General features: G+C 42.1%; 1 long non-coding RNA gene across 1 annotated transcript; it reads right to left on the bottom strand.

Annotated features, from left to right (window-relative positions):
- Positions 1 to 5,426: 5,426 nt before the first annotated feature.
- Positions 5,427 to 9,138, bottom strand: LOC146589121 (uncharacterized). The gene is made up of 3 exons (XR_014897271.1): positions 9,056 to 9,138; positions 8,015 to 8,103; positions 5,427 to 7,523 (listed from the first exon to the last, which is right to left on the bottom strand). It is a non-coding gene; the product is annotated as an uncharacterized LOC146589121 (long non-coding RNA).
- Between the last annotated feature and the right edge of the window lie 381 nt (positions 9,139 to 9,519).

Here is a 9,519-nt window from a genome sequence, read left to right as displayed (position 1 = left end):
ACTTTACTTTTGTTACATTTGATACATAACAAACCCAATAAATATGCTTATCCCAGTAGCCAGTTTCATTATCTCATATCCTTATGTTTAAGAGCATTTCCTTTAAGAGCTTTTCTTCTTCCTTTGTTTTACGGCATCATAGTTTTGTGGCAGTTTATTTTAAATTAAGATGCTAAAAAGATAGAGAAAAGCATATTTTTTGGGGGGTATGCTCAAACAAAACAAATAAATCCCTGCAGTCTCTGAGTTTTTCATTGTGTTTCAACCGAGCAGACTACATTTATTGCAGAGCAGAATACAGATAAATGTTTAATAACCCTCAGAAAGGGGTCATTTAAGACAAAACTTCTATGTGATACATAGAAGGAGGGGAATGTTTCATAAAATTCTTTGTGATAATTCTTTGCATTTTTGGCACTCTTCACTACACTAACTGACCAAATTGCTTAGAAAAATGAAGATTTCATGTACCTTCCTGACGCTTGCAGTTCTGGGACAAAACTGCAGATTTGCAGTTAACAGCATTTCTCCAGAATTGCCCAAGAATGACAAAGATTAGAATCTGGCCCTTTTTTTTTTTTTTTTTTTTTTTTTTTTTTTTTTTTTTTTTTTTTTTTTTTTTTTTGGAAGCGCTTATCCCGCGGGGTTGACACTGAACGTCTGGCTGGTCAAAGGGGCTGGTGTCAGAAGAGCTCTGGCTGAAGCCGAGTGGGACCGTGCTCAGCCCCTAAAGCGAGGAGGCGGTTTCGCGCGGCGCGTTTGAGCTGGGCTCCGGCGCTCGCGTGAGGAACCTGCATCTGCACAAAGGCCCCTAATCGGATTGCTGTTTGCAACCGCGCGCGCCCAGGACTGCACAGAATTTGGCCTACCGCAAATAATCGCCGTAAAGCATCCGCCAAACCTTCARGGAAACTTATTTGGAAACAACAGGTGCTTTTAGCAGGGCTGCTCATTAATAGTTTTTTTATAAAGTAATTAAAAAAAGAAATTGCCTTCATTTCTTGTCTCCCCCCACCTTCCTGCTAGAAACAYTTGAGACAAGATCTTACATCCATTGAAATACTGAGATCAGAAGACCAGAACCCATTTTGGTAAAGCTGCTCTCTTCCACCGAGAAGAAACAGATGAAAATTTATCCTGCCYGAAAACCATGGCTAGAATTGAAAAAATCTAAATGCCTCTCGCAGACTCCTGCATAGCAAAGGCAGTGGGGAAAGAGTACCTGAACTACCAGGAAAAAAGGAAAAAAAAAAGTATTTTCTGCTGCATTTCCCACCCATCATTAATATCATGCTTTTGTAGTGCACGCGGACGGGTCACAGCTGTCTTTCGCGGGGCAACATTTATCTCTCGCCGCTTCCCAAACCGAACCAACCAAACAAACCACAGCCCCGCCAACACGGCAGCGCCTCGGCCTCTCCGCCAGGCCACATCTTCCTCCCGCGGCGCCAGGGACCCGGCTAAGCGGGGGCGAGCTAGGGGACGTGAGCTAGGAGACCCTGCGCAGCTCTTCGAGGCAGCCGGGTTGGGGGCCGCGATGTCCTGCGGCCAGGCACGGAGCCTCTCCCCGACAGCCCGGTGCGAGGCAAAGGCTCTCAAGCAGTCATCTCCAAAAACAATACCGGCCGTTTTCCACTTYGGAAAAAACAGAAAAAAAAAAATCCTGGATTTGTTTGGGCTTTGTTTTGATGATATTTCCATATTGACCAGAAGGTGCCAAGTTCTGGCACTTGCTTGGCCTCAGCTTGTTCTCCCGCATGCGCTAGCTCTGCGCTGACCAAAAATATCTGCACAGTCAGTCCCTCAGCTATACTCCAGGAATGCCTTTCATAGCTCAGAGACATAAAACTCCCTGATAACAGTTTTCCAGCCACCATGTTTTCACCGYGAGTTTAATAATGTTTGCTGGGTTTTTCTTTTCCCCTGTGAAATCCTGGAATCAGGATATTCTGTGAGAATATTCACGTTCATTGCCTTCACCACTCACAGCTTAGGAGAAAGATCTCGTAAGATGTAACCCAAAGAGGGYCTACACTTTCAAAAGCTGGAAGGCAATGAGAATAAATTCCATGTGATCTCAGTCTCATGTAAATCTCATAATTTTAATCACATGGTTTTAAGAGTCATGATGTTAGGCACCTGACACTTGAGTTTCGAATGCCTCAGTTAGCAATACTGCACCAACACCTCATCGCAACAGAGCATAAAAAGAGGATCAAAACGAGGAGCCTGGTTACCACTAAAAACTAATGGGAATAATATTGACAGAAACCCATGCTCACCCTTTGTTTGCATTGCCCGGGGAAACGTTTATTTGTATTRGTGCTCCCATGAAATTTTCGTCATTCAGTTTTCTCTTCCTCCATCACTTTTTTCTATGAAAATCCATAACCCTCATTAAAACCAAATTCAAGAAGTATTTAGCAGCCAACAGCTGAGTGGCAAAAGGCTGCTCTAGCTCCTGTTAGCCCCTGCATCCCATAAGTCGGTACTATGAAATATCTATATCCCATGCATACTCATGTTAGCAYCTCTAAAATGGTCTAATTGATACAAGTAGAAAGAACATAAAGAACATTAAATGCATTTTTAGTGTCTCAAGTTTTCACAACTGACATCCTCCTCTTATTTTGGTCTTTTGTCTCATTTTTTTTTTTTTTCCATAGGCACTTTTTAAATGTGAAGGCACTGGGTGTGGTAATCCAGCAGCATTAGTGATTCTAATCACCTTTCCCTTCTGATACAATATGATTTTGGGAGAATTATTAGAGGAATAAACAGATACCAGCTCTTAAAGCAGTCTGATTACAGGAATTAGAGGAAAAAGTGGAAAGGCTCTAAAATCTGGCTGAAGTTCTGGCCAAAATACTTTAACGATAATGAAACAAAGTAGCATTTAGTTTTTTTCACAGATTAAATTCAGAAGAGAAACCACAAAGACTCACKGATGCCTCCTTGCCTCACTGCAGATATTTGGTCTAGCAATATGCTGCACCTAATGATTAAACCAATTCTTCACTCAGAAATTTTTATTCTTGATTTAAACTGTGAATTTTTTTTTTTTACAAAAAGAAGTGGATATTTAAATAAGGCAGTTTGGTTTGCCCTGTTATAAAAACAATATTATCTCTCTAGTTGCAAATATTTACAAGCATTAATTCAGCTAGGCTTAAACACTACACTGGGAGGAATGACCAAAGAAATGGTTTTTCGATATATAAACTAGAAAACTAATGTCTTTGGGCTAAAATAAAAATATTATACTGTCCACTATATAGATAGAGATGAAGAGATGATCTTTCATTGGTTTTGATGCAACACTGGAATGTTATTTATACATATTTATTTCAGTTAGTCAATTATTTCAGCTTTACAAGTGGTTTCTAACAGCGTTTAAGAAGGTATCTTCATAGCTTTGGGATTTGCTATTCACAGTTTACAATGGTTCATTCAACTCCGTAAGTCCACAACCAGTAATTATGAGCTGTAGCCATTGYGTCTTACGCAGGAGAAAATATTATTCTAATGAGCTATTATCGAAGAACATCCTTCTGCTAGCACTTCTTTTTCCTAACTTCGGGCATTCATGGGTAGCTTTAAGAAAGGGCTACATATGTGCCTATTTTTACCTAAGTCAGCTTTACTTTAGATTTACATGGCAATAGATACTTTGACAGATTATTAATAAGAAGTTATTGCAAACGACAAAGCAGTAGTTCCACCTAATACAACTAGTTGTAGGTCATGCAAAATACAAGAATAGCAGGCCACGTGCYGCTGCTTTCCACTATCCACCAAAGCAAGGAAGAATGAAAATCTTTTGCACTCCTAAAGATGAAAAGCTTAGAACTGCTTCAAAACAAAGTTCCCAGTTCGGAGGCTCTCCCAAGAAAGACTTAACCCGCAGTCTCTCACCATGAAGCCGTAGCTGCCCTGCCCAATGCCATCTTAAGGCAATGGTCCCATCCTGAAAGGCGCCCCAGCAGGCCTGGTGCCAACAAGGATCACTTGCCAACATACTGCACAGTGGTCCTACTATGCCTCTGCAAATAGAAAACAAGTAGCTTGTTTTTCATGCCTGGTGGCAACTTGGGATCCGAGATCCTTCTGCTCGGCAGCACAGATATTCCAAAGACAATGATGTCCACTTTACCTCTCTCTGTTCTAACACAGAGGCTGCCAGGAAAACCCTCCACCCCAACCTCAGCCACTACGATGGCRTTTGAGAAGTACTTCCTCAAGCCAGAAAGCCCTAAGAAAAGCAGGATCCAGAGTTAATGCGTCGGAGTGCAGCGAGCAGAAAGCAGCACAGCCCTTAGGACAACCATCCCTTTCCACTAACACTGTGTTACAAATGGGAAATTGTATTTTGTACTAGATACAAATGCCTCRTAGCTTCATGATATACGCAGCCCTTGGAAGCAGCTGAAAATCAGACCAAAAATTTTGAGGTTATAATGTTACAGAATACCAGTTGCACATGAGAGAGACATGATTCAATTATCTTACCAAAAGTAGATAAAAATTATTGCTTCTTGCGTAATTTAAAAACTGAGATAATCCAAATGTGTTTCTGACATTGCTCTGATGGTACCACWAGACTATTTTCACAGCATTCAATAGAAGGAGCGACTATGCCTATACTGACCCTACCTGCATATATCCCCCTCAGCCTCCTCCTTTGCCTTGCTTTCATTCAATTTTCACTAATTTAAAAAATCCTGATGTTCAAGTTCCATTTTGTTTGTTTTTCTTTTTTTAAGGTCAGGTGTACTATGCAGGAACATGCCCACATCCCTCTCCATCGCAACTACGAGCTGCAGACAAGGCGTTTCTCCACCAGCTTTCCCTCAACCCAGTATCCAAGGTTTTGTGCACACTTACTGGATTGTGCTCTACAGTGAATGCTATGGCCCAGAGGTACTTAGAGGCAGAGGTCAGTGTTTGGCTGCATCAAGCTGGAACCATTTTCAGACACGGATACCCAGCCTCCTTAGGCATCTCAAGAGCTTTTAGTGGTGAAYCTGTAAATGTATCTTCAGTTTGGTTGCCTCTGAAGAGGAATGGAAGGTAATTGGGAGGAAGAAGGACTGCAGGTCACAGCTCCGACCTTTGAAATCAGGCTTAGAAAAGTTGGCAGATAAGCCAGACTCTCTTTGTCAAATCTAGATCTTAACCTTCAGTGGTGCCTCCGAGAAGAGCAGTATTACCTGCAAAAATAGTTCGGAAAAATATACTCTGCAAGGAGACAAATGGTCTGAACCTTCCTCTAACTGTCCCACCACTGCCTCTCACTCAGGAAAGCACTGGTCATTGCAAAGAGTGATTTGTAGCACAGGATATAACTCATCATGAGCAAAAGTCAGAATCTGAGCCATGACATTTTAATATCAGACATATTCAAAGGTAACAGAGTCACTGTAACAGAGACTGAACTTTAGATAAGCACGCATCATGCCATGGTTTTAGTCTACTCACAGCATTCTTCAAATTTGCTCTGCAGTAGGAGGAAAGTGGGGGGGGGGGGGAGAAAGAAGGAGGGAGAAAGAGTGAATTTGGTTTACAGGAGGTGTTTTATTGTGTCAATACCAAAGGCTGGATTCAATAAAATCTCCATCTGGCTCTCACACAGAGCAACCTCCTCTAAGACGGCGCAGCAGCCCTCCTCTCCTCCAGAGTCAATCTTTGGAGGCTTGTGAGAGCTCGCATGGATGTCCCTCCTGCCACACAGGACAAGGGTTTTATTGAGTCGGGCTTGTAGCAAGCATCTCTCTGACTTACACTTATTTCAGAGATTAAGGGTGACTTCAAATTTAGAGGGTGTGCCAAGTGTGCTTTAAAAACTTGGCTTCAGAGAATTAGCTATTCCCCATGCGCCAGAGCACAAATAAAGCCAAAGTAGTTGCTGAAATTTGGCGAATAGAGTTTACTGAGCATGGCTCCTTGGCTCAGGCCGTGGAGGGGGCCGTACAAGCTCTTTATGAGGGTCTTTTATGGCCTTACAGGCTACAAATACATTTCCATCCACCCAACTAAATCTTCTGTCAACAACTTTTTTGGTGACTGTATCAGAACAAGGGGTTAAAAATGCTCAGAAATCCATAGAGCTCCCTATTTCTGGCCTTATTTTCTGACCTATCACATACTCAGGTAGCAAGACTACACGCACAAAATAAAGGCCTAGAAAGATAGTGAGATAAATGACCCACACGTCAATAGACTGAACCAATTAATTAGATAGATCTGATAGATGTCCAGTCCTTTCCCAAGTAAAACAAATATTGACTTCCAGGGACTTTTTTTCCCCTTATAGTGTAAGATTTGATCAATAAATCTTGTGTAAAATACAGGTTTTAATCAAGCAGTATTTTAATTTTGAAGTAAGTTAATTCTTTCTTTGTTAATTCCCATACAGCCTTTCCTCCGCCTGAAAGTGCATTTTATAGCTGGCATTTTGGCTCCCATTTTGTTTCACAGCAAAGACACACAGACAGATAATAACAAAAAAAAAAACGTATTCCGTTCTTAACAGATAACACTCGTGTCTTGTTACAGAATTTTCAGGCTGTAAATCAACTTGAAAAGCTAATTTAAGGATATTCACTTGCACTATTCAGGGCTGTATAAACATTCCAAATTCCAATTTTTCATAAAGACATATGCGAACATTTAAAAGGGATTTAAAGAGCCATTTTGCAGTTAAAAAGATCTAGCTTTAGCATTTTATTTTTCTCCAACAAGATTATCATGTAATATTAATATACAGAAAAAATATTTTCAGTGCCTCTACGTATTTATGAGGTCCTAGGGGAGAGCAGAATTCTTCTAGCCGAAAGGGAGGCTGGAAGAAACTGTAAGAATAAGAACGACTGTTGAAACATCAAATACATGACAGGATTCGTTCATACGTTGCAATTTCTGCCAAAGTGCTGTGGTGTTGGTTTTCACTGTATCTGCTAGTTTAATTGTTTCTGCCTGTTCATTTCTTTGTCCGATGAAACCCCTAGCCTAAGGGAGATTTAAAAATCAAAAGGTAGGGCTGAGGTTGAACAGGAAATGAACACTGGTGTTGCGGCATTATTAAAGCAAAAAAAGTAAAAAAGTTCAGAAGTGGCTCTAGGAGCCAGCGTATCGGTAGAGGTTTTAAGTGCCATCCCCTTCTCTCCCTGCTCTTTTTGTCGTCGGGTCGCTGCTGCAAATAAACCCGAAATCCGCGTCGAGAAGCGTCCGAGGCTTGTAAATGTGGACGGGGAAGAATGCGTCCTCTGGAGACTTTCCCAGCCAGCAAGCACCAAGTACCTCTCTAATGAAAAGATCTGCATTCGATTCGGTGCAATCACAACCGTGTATTTTCCCTGTGTATCCCTTACCCATGTGGGAGTTTGTGTAGACAGGGGAGCTCGAATGTAGAAAGAGAGCAGCACGCGGATTTCTGTTTTCGGGGAGGGGGGGAGAGCGCAAACCCCGCGCCCAAAGTTCAGAGCACCTCACCCCTGCAGGCTGAGCACCGCGCAGACGACACGCTTAATGAAAATAAACAGAGCTCACGTTAGAATCTGAGAGGGGATTTTTTTTTTTTTTTTCCTTTTTTAAGTGCACTCTATCTTTCTCCTCCACTATCTCTCTTTCCTTTTCTCTGATCTYCAGGACAAAAGATTCAACAATCAGAGATTCAAAACCCAAGCAAGGAGGATATGTACTTAAAATACCACATGGCCAATAAAACCTATTTTACAACATATCCCACCTTTAACAAGCAGATTGACCAATGCAAGCAAAAACTCCGTCCCCAAATCCTTTTATAAAAATAGCCAAAATCYCCACAATCACAGCTATTTAAACAACTATACAGTTACCAGAAAAATACTCAGACTTAAAAAAAATCATAATACTGGGTGTTTCAACATACAAGCATGTTCATTAACAACAACAAGTATGAGGCCACAGGTTTCAGGAATTAATTTGGGTTATTTCAAATGGCAAAGATGAGGTAGGCAAAATAACAAGCAATTACCTTTTCCTGCCTTTGAAGAACAATGAATTTGGGACTGGTCCAACTTCAGAAAGAGTGATTTCACCTTTTGTGCTCAAAGAAACCTCCACCTTTTTAATACATACAACACATTATATATATATATATATACACACACACACACACACATATATATATATGTACTGACACAATATATACGTACATTTCACATACATTCACTTTTCTGTATTCCACAACACTTGAAGGCTTAATTAAAGATAAAATTCAATTATTTATTACATACCCTGCTAATTATTTTTGAAGCTCTATAAAGAGAGCAGGAAAGCTAACCAACACAAGGCATAATTAAGCAGAAAGGCAGCATTTGTGTGGTCACTTGGTAGATTCAACGTGCAAAACGTTTATCATTTAACCATTTCCTTTATATTGTGCACCAGGGTGAAAGGGTTTGAAAGCAAGGCAGAAATACAGGTTTGACTTAAATATATTTTTGAGGAGGAAATATCTATTTCTAAGAGGATCGACAATCGCGTTAGTGGATAATAAGCAACGTTAAATAAAACATGTAACTAAATAGGCATTAAAGGCCTTTTACATACTTGGAAGAAAAGAAAACAGTTTTTTTTCCTTCCCCCCCCCCCTTTTTTTATGCTGCAGACTGCAGGCATTTTGGTCTATCTCTGTCAAGTGCAATTCTTTCTTGATGAATGACAAGGTACGATAATAGGCTGCCGTTGCCAGGGCAACCAGACAGCAGAGCTGTGTGCCTTGAATTTTGTCATCTGAAAATGAAACCAGAAGCAAAAGAAAAGCTGAGAATCTAGCGACAGATTAACTCGTGGGGGGGCGAGGGGGGAGGCTGCGGGAGGAGGGAGCAGCGAGGGGGGGGGGAGGAAGCGGGGGTAGGTTACAAGCAATTAAAATCACTGTAATACGCGGTGTGTGTGTGCGTGTGAGCGCGCGCGTTGCGACTGCAGACATCGTTCGTCAACGGGCTTTATCTTTGTTTCCACGGCCGCCGCTCTTTGTTCCAGAAAAGATGTAGAAAGCTTTAAAAAGTACCTTGCGTTTACCGGCCTTCACCGGCGCGCCCACCTTTCGGAGAGGTGTCTTTGCCTTGCAGCCCTGCGCCTCCACCCAGTGCCCCCCAGCGCCTCCCAGTTGCTGAGCGGCTGCAGCTGGGGCTGAGGGTGGGGTGCTGTCGGCCCTTTGCAAGGGCTCCGACCCGGGATCAGCCTCGGGACGGTTGCATCTGGGCCTGGTTCAGGCTGGGGCTTTTTGGAGATGAGCCTGAACTGCAGCCATCTCTCTGCTCGTTGGCACCTCAGGTTGGAGTAAAACAGGAGGGCAACACGGACGAGCCTTGCGTCTGAAAAAAATAGCTAATCTGCAAAGCTCAAGCACTTGATGCAGAGTAAAACATACCCACCGGCCTTAAGAGCTCACGAACACGCGCCAACAGTCCTAGCTGAGACAAAAACTCCGGCTGCTCAAGCCATATTAACCAAAGCAGCATCAGGTTTCCT

Source organism: Rhea americana, unplaced genomic scaffold (assembly GCF_003343005.1).
Source record: "Rhea americana isolate MKP2758 unplaced genomic scaffold, rheAme1 scaffold_48, whole genome shotgun sequence".
Taxonomy (NCBI): Eukaryota; Metazoa; Chordata; class Aves; order Rheiformes; family Rheidae; genus Rhea; species Rhea americana.
This window is presented reverse-complemented; position numbering and strand designations above follow the sequence as displayed.